This window comes from Chrysoperla carnea, chromosome 5 (genome assembly GCF_905475395.1).
Source record: "Chrysoperla carnea chromosome 5, inChrCarn1.1, whole genome shotgun sequence".
Lineage (NCBI taxonomy): Eukaryota > Metazoa > Arthropoda > Insecta > Neuroptera > Chrysopidae > Chrysoperla > Chrysoperla carnea.
The window spans coordinates 44,700,574-44,716,014 of NC_058341.1; the positions used below are offsets into that span (position 1 = coordinate 44,700,574).

Below are 15,441 nucleotides of genomic sequence, written 5' to 3' on the forward strand. Positions count from 1 at the left end.
ACAAATTGATAAAAAGAACGAGAGGTGTCGTGGGACACCCGGTAGGAACCATATTTATTTCGCACCTTAATACATTATAAATGTAGCGCTTACTTTTTTTATTTACAAGATATTTTGCTGAAAAATTAAGGTTTTAATTTAAGAAGTGAAATACTTGTTTGATTCTTTAAATAATTTAATTTTACTTTTAGTTTTTACTGTATGAATTAATTGTAATCCTAGTTTAAAAAAGACATACTTCTGATTTAGTAGTCAACCAAATATGTGCGTACATTAAGTTTGGTTTTATCAGGATATATATTATGACATTACATAAAAATGTCATTGTACTTATTTTAAATTATCTCTGTTATTTTTAACTTCTGATAGCTGTCACAACTCAATTTTTTTCAAATGATAGGACATAAATATTTAGTACTGACATTGATAAAAAAAATTTGCATTTTCTCAAAATTCATGGCAAGCTGAATCGATTGAAAAAGTTTTAGTTTACTAAGAAATCTAGTAAACCTTTTTTTGGTTTTATCTCCCAACCATCAGCAAATCAGAACGAAAACGTGCCATAACGAACGTAGTTTAAAAAAAAATACTCAAATTGACATAAATTATGATATCATTCACAAGTTGTGCAAGTTGAGTTAAAAGTTCTATCATTTTGAACGAAGAACCCTTTATATTCTATTTCGAACTAAATACGTCCTATTATATTATTCAATTAATTATCTTTAATTTTCTATCATTTAATAGTAATTTATTAGCTGTTTTTGTATTGTTTCGTAATTGAAATAGATTACATCGAATATATTATTCTAGAAAATACTGAATAAAAAATTATTCATTATATTTGGCAGAATATTTTTTGTTGTTTTCGCTCCGAACATTGAAATAAAAAATTTTAACACCATTGAATAAAAACGGCTGAAGATATGTGTGCAAAAACAATTCTCATTAAAATTGGTTTCTCAGTTTTTTCAAAATATAACCTGGTGAAAATTATGGATTTTACTGGGTTCAAATTTAAAATTCAACCAACTTATGACGTCATCACTTCAAATTTCGTTACTTTGGCGTACTTATTTTTTTAAGAAATTTCCTTAAGAATTAAAATTCTCACAGAAATTCCGTTCTAGGATTATTTGAACTTGTCAAAACGATTTCACAATCTAAACTTGTTTCATAATTTGTGTTCTTGAGATATCAGATTCACACGGCTTAAAAATGAAGTGTCAAGCGCCATAGCTTAAAAGAATAGTATATTCGCACCAAGGGAAAAAAAGTAAAAAATGTCTCAGATCTCATGTTTTTTACCCTCAGCTTCGCCTCGACCGACAATGAATAAGAGATATCAGACATTCTTTACTTCCTCCCGTGATGTGTATATTATTTTTCTCGCCGACGGAGGCGAAAAACGGCAACTTCTTCTTGCAAAGTGGGCAGAAATAGGACGCTTTCTGCGCGGAGGTGAGAAAATGTAGTTTTGCATTGTAGATAAAACGAGTCACGCACGGTGCAATGAGTTCCGCCCCATATCGTTCTCGGGAGAAAGAATTCTTGATCCGTTTCAGAAGTATATTTTTCCCAGCTGTCATTCCGAAAATGGAGAAATATATAGCAAACAACCTTTTTTACTGAAATTTTTCCACTGAAATTATTTACTTAAAGAGAAGGTCAATGTTCTGTGTGCTAATAGTCATACTCATTGTGGCTTTAGAAAAGCTGCTGTCACCAGACAATGGGAAGAATACTTACATCAAAATTTATGTTAGTCAACCTTAAATTTTTGTTCTTTTTATGGTTTTAATAAAACTATTCATGAATAATTTATAACTCATATCTAATGCAACACATATTCATCCTTTAGAAGAAGGTGGTAATAAATTGTCTGTGAAAAATGTAGCTCAGACAGGTGTTTTTTTTTTTTTTTTTCAATGATCTGAATTGGTGGCATGCAATGGAAATCGGTTATTGGACAATTCAGATTTGTAGGAAGATCGTCGTCATATTAAATTTAGAGATACTGGCACAAAATATCAGAAGCATTTCCTACAGTATGATTTACCCCTTAATAATTCGAAAGACAACTTAATGTCTTTCACGAAAATCACTATACCACATTGCTATGGCCGCTATAAAGTTCCCTACAGGTGCCATATCGTCACAAATATGCCGCGGTGATATAGCAACTATCTGGCACTGTATTTAAGTACAGCTTTGAAAACAAACAATTTTATTTATTTTATTTTTTTTTTTGGCAATGATTTCAAATGGTGGTTCTGGCGGATTGGTAGGATTGTGGACTTCTAACCTATAGGGTATTGAATCAAAGCTGGTGCAAGCCGTTCACTTTCAATTGTTTAATATTCAACGTCAACTTAAAATGATTATATGAGGAACGCATTACTAAGTACAATGATGGCCCAGTTCCGGTTCTTCTAAATCGTAATACAAGTACGCTAAGAATAGCCCGAATCAGATAATTGTATGGTCAGATGAGTTTAATGAACGAACTGCTTCACTAACTGTCTGATGTTGATATTATTACCATCAAAAAGTTGGTTTGAAGCCTTTTTTCCTCATGCTTCAAGCGTCATTAAAAACCACAGTGAATATGTCTATATTTCCGAGAAAAGTATGGCAATAAATACTTAAAACAAATATTCTATATGGTAATTTCATTTATTAAGTTCCTTTTACTTTTTTTTTAAAATAGCTCGAAAATAATTTTATAGAAAATATCATATAAATTTCCATATTTATTATGGTCTTTATTTTATATTATTTTTACTTTCATCTTATTAAAAGCAATTTTACAATTTACCTTTTTTACCTTTATTAATACAATTACCTCTATCTACACATCATAAATACCCAGCAAACAAAAAGTCAAAAAGACCTAAAGAGAAGCTAAAGGCTTATTAAGGTCCTCATTTTTAACAATTCCAATTATTAGACCTCTTTAAAATATTTTTTTGAGATTGGAAAGCTCGCGAGATATTTATGAGCAACAACTACAAAAGTCTAAATTAGAATGAATATAGCTTGAAATCAATTGGAGTTTTTGTCAAATAACACGTATGTCGTATAACAAGCTATAATGGCCTGACAGCGCGAGTTAGAAGACGTGTCAAGGCATACACTTGGATGAACAGTGCAGTGATCGTGTGTTTATAAGTTCGGTGACTTCGGAATAAGATCGTAATGGGTGTCTACAAGGGAAACACCTAGGCCATAGGTCCTTTTGTGATACCATTTATGTGTTTTACCACCTTTTCCGCTGATAATTTCATTTATCAATTATTTCGAGTACAGAATTGGTTACGCCTTAACTAACTGAGCTAATTCGGTCGACTTCGAAATAATGTTTTATACTTTTGTGTATAGAGGATTTTCTGACTATTTCCTACTAAATGTTTTTTTATTAAGTATACACCAATTTTTTATCTCTAATATATATTTAATACTTTATAAAAGAAGCTATATGAATTTTTTTTCGGGTATATTTTAACCTTTTATATTTTATGTTTAAAAAAAATAAAATAAAATAAAATTAATTAATGGTTTTTGCTCAAAGAGTAAGACTAATACTTTTACGATTATTTCCTATACATGTTGTTCTATAAGTGACTGTAGAACTCTGCACTTCCTGAATAAGCATATTAAGACGAAAGTAAAACTTTTTACTAAATTTCGATTTGCGGCCTCATTTTCGATATATTGTTTATTGAAAAATTAAAAAATTCATCTATTCAAAGAGAACTGGAAGTCAGTAGTCTTGGTAGGTCTTATAACTATGAAGGGAACTATCTAAAAACTTTGAGATAAATGGGCATTTTATATGAAATACAAAACTAAAAACATAAACAGTTTGTTGTCTTTATCGTTGCACTTAATTATCAAATGATATCTAACTATTAATGAAAATTGTTTCAATTTCTGAGAATCTCTACTATGAATAAGCCACTTTCTTTAATATAGTAGGGGGAGAAAATATTGAATATTGCAAAATATGTGGATTGCATTTTGTCAATTAATTATTGTTCAGAAAAGTTAAGGGATTAATTAGCTATTAGATTAGCTTATCTATAGTAGAGATTCTTCAAAATTGTAACAATGACCATTAATAATCAAAGACATTGAAATTATTTGATAATAAATGCGACGATAAAGACGGCAATCTTGTTATGAAACTTTCGATGGTATGATCGAAATCAAATTTAGGACATAAATGGTCTCTTACAAATTCTAGAACCAATGTCGACAAAAAAAAAGATATCATACCCGATTATTTTCTCAAGGGTCATCAGGATTTCATCGGGGGAAATGTATTTGCAAGAATTAGATCTTCTTTCCTTTTTCGGACATTATTATGAGGTCACGATACCTAAAAGGTTGACAAACACCGTACTAGTTGATTCTGAATTTGTTTAGTTAGCTATTATATGTATATTTTTAAAATGGTCGAATTTATTTACATTTTAAAGGAATATTAATTGAACATAATATCGAATATTTATTCATTCGATATCACCATATCGGTAAATATAAATATATTTTCAAACACAAAATGAGACCGTGCTTCAAATTAAAGGATATTTTACTATTCATATTATTTATAATATAAAATATTGATGTGGTATGATATACACTTTGAAATTAATTTTATATTAAATTTCGGTTTTAATTCTATTTATATTTATAAAAACAGATTTCAATGAAAATACAATTAATTTGGTCACATTGGTTAGTCATATTTATTTATTGGTTTGAAAATGTCTAGAATGTTAAACATAAATTGTATAGAAAGGGTGGTCCACGTCATAACAGCAGGGTTTTATCCAATGTAGTACAGTAAAGGATGTAGCAAAAATCTCCTAATAAAGGAAATTGAAATAAATCTCTCTTTTTTTGTCAAAACCTGGTGAAATGTGTTTCTTTTTGTTTATAAACATTAAATTGTTAATTAAATAAACGGTCCTATAAAATTTGAGGTAATAAATAAATAAGTAGGCAACTTGTATTACGTATATGTTGTACATGTATAAGAGTTTTTCGATTATTTGACATAACGTCAGCCATGAAAAACACTTATCTTATACATGTATAACATATACGTAGAACAAGTTGGCTACTTATTTATTAATTAAGGTAAATTTTATTTATGGTTGCCCATTTATTAATTTTTAAGTCAACTTTAATTAACAATTTATTGGTCTCTGGCTGTGAACTATTCGATTATATTATATTATATTCGATAATTCATCCCCACTTCCTCGTTCCACCTTTCCACTCCCCAAAGAAATAGATAAAAACAACAATTGAAGCTGGTTGTATATCTTGTCAATATTTGAGCTTAACTGATGCACAACTTTGTAAGTTTTGAAGCGCATCACTTTCAACCACTATTTCAACCCCTTTCTCTACTATATTATGCATGTATTAAACATAAAAACCTTCCTCTTGAATCACTCTATCTATAGAGAAATCCGTTGCGTAGTTTTAAAGATCTAAGCATACATAGGGATTAGGGAAAGATAGACGGACAGTAGCAACTTTGTTTTATACTATGTATTGATTAACAAATAGAAACTTTGCGCAACTAACTGATGGATTAAGAATGATATTTGAGTCCTAAGAAACACATTAAACTAGGTTTTAGCAAAAAGTGAGAGTTTTAAAATATTAACAATTTCACATACAGCCGGGAAAACTTCCTTTTCTAGATACATGATATTGAAATTTTAGAAGCAAACGATATTATTCTGAATATTGCCGAAATGGACACTTAGAAAAATTGAAAACCTGGTACGTAATGCTCTAAGTATGAAGCATTGGAAAACGTTTTTGTGTTTGAAATAAGTTAATGGCATTAAAGATTTGACCTAGAAACGTTTTTTGTTAACACTGGTTTTCGAAATTTATAACCCATGTACCTTAAATCATGAGGGATTCTTATTTAATACTATCAAACTTTCAATTTTTCGAAACATTTTGCCAATATTTGCAAAAATAGCCTGTATCGAGAAAAAGGCTCTATCCCGACTATGAGTGAATTAAGAAATTGTCGTTAATTTAACGTTACCTACCATTTAATCATGTCCTGTTGTTATAACTTTTAAAAAGGGTGCCCTTAAACTTATCCTGTAAAGCTATATACTTCATGAAAGCTTTTTCTTCTTTATACAAAATAAAGTCTTGAAATCGTTAAAAAATCGGTGTTGTGTTTAAAATGGGAAAATCTATTGTAAGCATCTTTGAAATTTTTTCGGCCAGTTTTGGCTTAACTTCGAAAGTGCCAAATATACGATATTCAATTAAATCATTAGACGCTATAAAAAAATTTCGATATCTCAGATAAGTAAAAAATTGTTAGCTGTAGAATGTTCAAATTTTGGGTTTAGGACTATTTTAACATCTGCCATCTGCTGAGTCACCATAAGAAGATTTCTATCGAATATGGATCATACGAACATAGTCAGTGAAAAGATTTTTCCCGAGATGCTCTTCTGTAAAACTGAGCTGTTCCGGATCTTTTTGGTCACTGTGTTTATGTTATGAATTTATTTATATATCTATATCTGAAACCCTTGTACAAAATTTATATTAAGAGTTATACTCAGAATATTATTTATATAATATCGATTATTCTGGTCATGTTTGAGATGTCAATGTTGTTGTAAATTTATATAATTCGTACTAATTTAGTTTTAAGTTAAGCAATTATAAATGTTCGGTCTGAACAAAGTTTGATAAATATAAATTACGTGGATTACCTTGGTTTCAAAATCAGGGTTTTGGTAAGGAGAAATATTAATACTATCTATAATTTTCATAGATAGTAATTCCTACAAGTAACAGGACGAATGTTGTATTTTGTAATGTTGTTTGTTAACTCTGAAATGAAGCGCTCGGAAAGTGTTATGTATTAACTTAATACATATAGTTCTTCAGAAAATTACCTACCTTTTTTTGTAAAATAATTTTTTTTGTGTCATTAAACGTTTATGACTATGACGATTTACTTTTTGACTATTTGACCGATATCTCTTCTAATATTTATTAAAACAAGAAAATGAAAATAACTTAACTTTTAAATCTACAAATTTTCTTAAACTTTTACTTGAAACTTTTTTTTCTAAAATTAACATTTTTGACCTTATAACGCGTATAATGTTGCATTATAGCTACAGATAATTGAGAATTTTTCCTTGCACTAACTAACTTGCAACATTAAAGGTGTTATAACATCAAAAATATTAATTTTAGAAAAAAAAAGTTTGAAGTAAAAGTTTTAGGAAATTTGTAGATTTAAAAGTTAAGTTATTATCATCTTCTTGTTTAAACAAATATTAGAAGAGACATCGGTACAATAGTCAAAAAGGAAATCGTCATAGTTGTATAAATCATAAACGATTATCGATACAAAAAAATTATTTTACAAAAAAGGTAGGTAATTTAATTATCTACAATAAAGGCTATTACCATTTTTGGTCTAAAGTGCAAAGTTATGGAGATATAGTCTAAGACGGTTTTCATTAAAATGGAGGCACTTCCCCCGTCTATTTATGTAAGGATTTTGTGCATTAACTTCCAATGCATGGTACTGAACCTATTTAAATAATAAAATAACTCCTGTAATTTAGTACATTATGGACAAGAGTAATGAGTTTCTATATTACCTTTTGTAGAATATGCATATTCAAATTGGCGATTAGTTTGAAAAAATTAATAATGCATAAACATGAAGGTGTGTTTATTTAGTTCACTGGATTTTAATATTTTGTTTTAAATGTAAATAATGTCATGAATTTATTAAAATGAAATATACCGATAAATAAATTTACTCCAGTCGATTTTAATTCAAACGATAATTATCGAAATTTAGTGTTTTACAAATAATAAATAGTATACACAAATTCGCTTAACGCAACCAAAATGAACACCACTTTAAATATATTTATAAATTATTAACAGGCCATTAATTCGAATTTTATTCATTTGTTACTAATGAGGAATTTTTTAAGCACTTTCTTTGTATACGCAACTGCTGAGATAGAACGATAATATTTTTTTAGCTTTATAAATATGGCGCCTGTCATCATAACTGTTAGATAGTGATAGATTTAGAAGTAGCTTCTGTGTCACAGGATGGTAAAAAGTATTTATACCATGTATATATGAAATATATCATAGTATATTAAGTTTAGTCCCAAGTTTGTAACGATACCATGTATATATGAAATATATCATAGTTTAGTCCCAAGTTTGTAACGCTTGAAAATATTGATTCTACTAACAAAATTTTGCGTCAGGTGTTCATAAAATCACTTCATTAGTCCATTTCCGTCTGTCTGTCTGTCGTTTGTCCGCCTGCCAACCTTTCATCACGATAACTCAAAAACGAAACGAGATATCAAGCTGAAATTTTTATGGCGTGCTTAAGACGTAAAAAGTTAGGTCGAGTTCGTAAATGATCAATATGGGTCAAATGGGTCTTGGGTTCGTAGGACCCATCTTGAAACCGTTAGAGATAGAATAAAAGCTTAAAGTAAGAAATGTTCCTTATAAAAAAAATAAACAACTTTTGTGCGAAACATTTTTTTAAACATCACTGTTTACGTATGAGGGCGTAAATTAGGTGCCAATTTTGTAATATGTATTATATGGGAATGTATATGTATTATGTGTGGCTATCTAAGAGTGGATATCTTTATTTACTTATATAACGTCAAAAAATGATTGTGTCATCCACATTGTCTATATATGGTATTTCAACAATCAACTCTGATAATTGTTTGCTTTCACTGGTATATCCACTTCCTGAAAGAAACACGTGGAAATGGGAAACCTCCATCATAATACGATTTATTTTGATGGGTCACTTATGAAAATCATTTAGTTTTCATTTTACCAAGCAAAAATTAAATATAAGCTCATTTTATGTCATACTTCACTTAATATAAAGTGATACCCCGGAATGTGCGATTTTAAAAACGCTGTAAAATGAAATGACATTAGTTTTCCTAAATTATTTTTTTACAACACTACAACTACGTAAAAAAGCAAGAAAATTACGTGCTGAATTCAGTTAATGAATTTAATTGAACTGGAAATTAGTAATTCATGTTTCAATAAGCCTATCACGTTTTTTCCTCTTACATATTCTGTCATCATGGAGCGATGAATGCCCAAGTATTTTTGTTGTGGAAGCTGTGAAAAATATCAAAACAATATTGAAGCACTGAAAGGCAAAATCCAACAGAAAGTCATTCAAATTCCACCGTAAATGTTTCAACATGAGGTGAATAACTTTAAAACTTACCTAGAAAAGTATCTACGCTTAAATGGACGTAATAACTTAAATAGACGTAAGAAATTAAACTACATTTATTAGTATTTTTCCTAAATTTTTGTTAGATAGAAGGAGGTGGTTAAAACAAAATTTTGAAAAGTTGATGGAATTTCTTTTTACAGCGTTTTCAAAATCGCACTCTTCTCTGCCTCACCCTGTATACGAATTAAATAAAACTGTTTTGAATATTATTATGAATTATGAATTCACAATGAAATACTTAATCTTAATAATATTATTCTATACATTTAAAAAGAAAAACAAACAGTGTAGCAAGTAAGTTCTTCTGTTTTGTTTTCACAATTGGATATTCTTTATTCATTAATTCAAAGTAATTATGTACGTATAAAGTCTAAATTAACGTTGAATATTTAAGATATTAATCATATTTTATATTTTACATATTATTCATAAAATGTGTGCTATCTTACGTAGAAAGTTCATCAACAAATTAATTCATTTTATAATTTGTAATTCGAAAAAGATAGCACGGTCATCAAATTGTAAATATCTTCATAACATACATATTTATTTTCAAAATAATTGTTATTTAATGGAACTTTTTCTTTCGTACAAAAATATAAAATTTTTACTTCTTTGTTTCTTTTTTGGTCTACATCTTTTTCCATTGAAAACAATAGTTGTGTATACTTCATACAATAACACTCCATTTGTATCATACAGGTAAAGATGATCAGTAAAATTTTATCAGTAAAAGTAAAAAAAATACGAAAATTTTCAGTCGCACTAATTTGGCGGTCACGACATACCCGCTCGCCAAACCTGCATGCCAAGAGGAAATTTTGCATTCCTTTTTGGAATAATATGTTATTTCAATTCAAGCAAATTTTCTTGTAAGGCTAATATAGTTGAACTTAGTAATATAATCTTGATTCAAGTCTGGGCTTTTTTTAACCAAAATATAAATTACAGCAAATCAAGCACTCTCTTTGGGATTTAGGAAAAAAGAACCAGAAAAAGTAGACCGAAAAAAATAGATTCGGAAAAAATAAACATATAAATAAAATAGACCCGGAAAAAAGAATGCGGATAAAACACCTGAACAAAAATAACTGAATGTAATGATAGTAATGAGTGCTAAATATTAATATAATTGTTAATTTTTTCATTTGAAAAAAATATAAATAATTAACATTTTCGATTAATGAAACTATATTTCATTTTAAATTATCTTTATCGATTAATCAACATCGTTATTTATGTAGTTAGTAACTTTTGAATTATTATACATCATAAATATTAAATATCAAAAGCAAAACTCAACAATTTTCTCTGTACAAAGAAAATATTGGATGGATAACGTTTATCGGGAAGTTAGTTTAAAATCAATTAAAAAATTCCATCCGAACCCGAACCCGTTTTTTTCTTCTTTCTCTTTTTTTTTTTCGTTTTTCTTCTTCTTTTTTTTTACATTTTCATGCATTGTCATCCACTTATAAATTAGGATCCAAATTTTAAGTCTCTAGCTCATCGGGCAGTTAGTTTACATTCGATTACAAAATCCCAGCTGAACATAAAAAAAGCGAGTTATCAAAAACATGTTAACAAGTTTTAAAAAAAATACTTTTGGACCAAGCAAAATTGTTTTTTAATCAAAATATACCTTTTTCACTAGTTTATCTGCTGAAATCAGTTTTTACTCGGAGATAGAATGTATATACAACATTATAATATGTTCAAATAAACCTCATTTTCTTAATTTTAAATTCAATATTACCCATACAAAAAAAATTTCGTTAAAAATGGTTTGATTCATTTTTTTCAACCAGTTTTTTTAAGTGTCTACTGGTTCATTTAAATAGATCGCGTCGGGAATCGTATTTCATCATAAATACATTAAAAATATTTATTAAAAAAAAAATGGGTTTTCAATATCATAAATCAATGAATATATAATTAATGGATGAAGGCTGAATATTGATTTATAATAAAAACTTGAGAACGTTTGTACTCTTTGGTATTTAAAATAAAAATAATAAAAAGTGACTTTACACTCGAATAAATTTAATTTTGTATTAATTTTTGAAATAGAATCATGTATATTTATTCTTGTCATAATGCTCTACCTACATACAATGTTGGAGGTAAATTTTCTTTGATTATTTAAGTAATTATTTCTATTTGAATGTTTATTTTTTTAATTAAAAAGGAATACAAAAAATTGCTGTAAAAACACAATGAATAATAAAATGTTATTTCCAAGAGCTATGAAATAAAGAAGTAAGAATTATCAATCAAAATTTCAATAAATAAAACAAACAATTGGCAATACTAGCAAGAAAACATACTGTCGGGGATCATCGAAGCCACCGCATCGGATGTCCTAAAAGACACACCGTAAAGGCATCTAATTTTTCAATTGAGAATTTTCATGAAATTTTAACTAAGTTCTTATATATTGGGGGGGGGAGGATTAAGCTTCATTAATATCTCGTAAAGCTCTTAAAATTTGCCAAGTCTACCTTTAATCATTCCTTTCATAATTCAATCAAATTAAACATTGAATGCTGCATCAATTAACAATTTAACGAAATTGCACACAGTTTTTCCTTGGAAATTCTCTCCCTTTCTCTCAGTTGGCTCTCCCTTCGTAGAGGGGAATCACTTTGGAATCACGTAAGACCCTCAAACACTGAACCTACGTTGAAAATGAATTCAAAATCTACAAAAACCGATAAAGACTGAAATAAGGTCAAAGTTTTAAGTTGTTTTTTTAATTTTTGAGAATGATCTGATCGTCTGCCGAGGTTGAAAAGTTGGATTTTACATTGTCTTTACATTTCAAACAACATATCCCAAAACCAAAAATACCTGATTCGATGCATGGTTCACATCCATTTTATGTTAAACTAGCTGACCCGGCGAACTTCATACCGCCTAACATTCGATTTTTTTTATATTCATTTTTTTTTATACTTACTCTGCTATTTGGGACAGCTAGATGCATAGCAAAAAGACGTTTTCATTTCAATTTAAATTTTTCCACATACAATTTACATTTTACCATAAACAATATGTTTTTGAGTAATGTTACAATAGTATAAATATTGATAAATTTTGACATTAATATTTATACGATACTAACGTCACTTAATTTTTTCCTATCCCGGGACTCCTCTACTAACACTTAAAGAATATTATAAAAAAAGACTTAGTGAAATTGGTTCAGTTGCTCTCGAGATTTGCGCTTAGCAACATATTCAGCGATTCTATTTTATATTATAGATTTGACTAAGTTATAAGTAAACCTTATCGTAATTTTTGGGTTAGAATTCTCCAAGAAATTACTTTATTTTCTATTTTTGATCTTTTCGCGCATTTTTAAAATATCCTTAAAATTTTTTTTTTAATTTTCATGAAAACTTTTTTTAGCTAAAATCCAAGGCGCCGATTACCCAATATCCTAAAATATGTAGATCGCAGATTAAAATGGAACAACCTTTCGATTTTTAGAGCCAATATATTAAATATTTTATTTGAAAAATACGTTAAAAGGCTTTCATATTTTCGTAGAATGATAAAAACATGTGTGTAAAATAATTTCCTTGTATGAGAGGTTTCAATTAGCTTGAAGAGTAAGTGAGAATTTTGACACGTTCAGTATTATGTTCTGAGAACTCCTTTTAAAAGTGTAAAAACTCATACTAGATCAAAGGTTAAAATACACCTTTGTAAGTGTTTATTATTTTTACCATTCTATATGAATGGTTTTAAATAAAATTTTCAATTAAAATTAAAACAATCCAATTCAAAGAATTAAATATGTTTTGAAAAAAGAATTAAACTAGAAACAAAGTTTTTGTTTTTACCTTTAATTAGTGGAATAATATAAAAAACAAATTTTGTTGCTTAGTAATTAGAAGGACTTTTATCTTACTCCTTCAATGATACTTTTATGAGATAATATTTTGTAGAGCATGTAATGAGATGTACACATATTTTTCAATATCGATATTTTTTGTATATGGTGTTTTGCTAATTGATGCAACCCTAGCTATCATAAATGTGAATGTCAGTTTCTTTGTTTGTTCGTTATGCTATCACGAAAAAACTACTAGGCGGAATCTAATCTCTTAGTCCCGAAAATAAGGGAATATATCTCTAAAACTATTCTCTAAGACTTTTCACTACTATTCACGCTAGAATTATGGGATCTTTCTGACGCATAATAAAGTCAAATTTATAGAATAACTGAACACAATACTTTTATTTAATTTTATATCCACGGCGCAATCGTCACGGAATTGGAAAAATCATCCCCCAAAACTACTTTTTTTCTTCTGTACAAGCTATACATACTAAGAAGATGCATTTTTTGCATTCTACGTGAAATTTTTTGAAATTTATGGTAAAAATCGAATCCTTGAAAGTTTTTAATCCCCTAAAATTACTTGATTTTGCTATCCCCTCTCCATATAATGTTTTATTCTATGATTCAAAGCCAAGGCCAAAGGCTGCCACCGTGAACAAGAGGGTGGAGCGCAGCTGCGAGCCATTGATTAAACATTCTAAGCTAATGTCTGTAAAATAGCAAGATCGGAGTCTAAAGGCCACTTAATGTTCCAAGGAATGGAAGTAAAGTTTAGGGGTGCGCTAAACGGGAGCAATTGTGTGTAAAGAGAGCAATTAGCATGTGGTGGATTTATCTTGAAGGTTAGTTGTTTATAAACTAAAACAATCGATGATTGTCTAAAGGAATCAATAAATCTCTAAATGAATTTTTGAATCTTGTACGATAACGCTATTAAAAAAGTGTTACAAATACTGTTTATGAATTCCACAAAAGTATTTTTACTTAATAATCAATATCAAATTTACAAATATAACAAATTTTAATTTTTTTTTTTTATAAACTCGTAGGATTTTCATCCACATTGCATTTTAAGTCACTCTAAAGTAAATCAATGTGTTTAAATGGTGGAAGAGCAAATAAATGCATAATACATGGTAATAGTTGATATACAGTATAATTTAATTGCGATTCCACCATTTATTGACTATATAAGCAAAGAGTTTATAGTCCAACAATTTTCGTCAAAAACGCAGAAATTCATTCTTTATTTAATTTTCTTTATTTCAAAGTGTTATTTAGTTTTACTTTAGGTTTCTTTAGTTCACTAGGAACAAAAATTAGAGGCTAGACTTTAATTTTTAGCTTTATACATCGACGTTAGTCGTATTTTAGTTTTTAGTGAGTTTGACCACATTCTTGCATATGAACTTAAATAAAGCTACAAAATCGCCCAGGTTATCTTACGAGTTTGAACAGTTTTAAGTCCTAATTAGCGCTGTATAGTTTCTAAGACTTAATGATATATAGATGATTGTACTTCGCTATCTTAATAGATAGAAACGTTTCATAAATAATAGTTATTTTTCAATAGGTTTTCTCAAAAACTTATTAAATTCAATTTAATTGCCATTTTGTGAGCTAATGGTCAACCTAAGTTACGTTTTTTGAGCTTTTTTCGGAACACATAGTAATACTAGACATTCAGAAAAGCATCAGCTTTCGAATGCATATTTTAGATTTCTATCAAAATAATTTTTGTACCCCGCATACGCTTCCAAAGTTGTAGATAAATTGTCTAATCCTTCCAATACTCCACACAAACCGATGGTAAGTGTTAACTTCCTTAACCGATGGTGAGTGTTAAGTGTGTAAGTTTTAACTTCCCACTATAGGAAGTTATTGTAATGTGTCCGATTTTCGAAATCGAAATTTTTATCATATCTTTACTTCGTTAAGATGTCGATCGAATCGTATTAACAGAAATATGATCCGAAAGGAATTTCTTAACATTCGGTCGAGTCGGGGAAGTTTTTGAGAATTTTTTCCTGATCCAAATCGCGCGGACAAAGTATGAGATTGACTTCGTTTAAATGTCGATCAGAGCATATTTTAACGGAAATGTGATCCGAAAAGAATTTTATAACATTCGGTCGAATCGTTTCGAGTCGGTCGAGTTTTATTTTTTATAACTTTTTATTATGCTGGGAAGTTATTTGTGTGAACCTCACGAGTCGCACTAGACTCTATCCACGACTTGGTTTTTTTGTTTTAAAAAAGG

General features: G+C 28.8%; 1 protein-coding gene across 1 annotated transcript in view; it reads right to left on the reverse strand.

The window, feature by feature from the left end:
* LOC123301196 overlaps positions 1-15,441 on the reverse strand; it is a 306,076-nt gene that overhangs the window by 168,198 nt on the left and 122,437 nt on the right. The gene's annotated exons all lie outside the window — the stretch shown is intronic.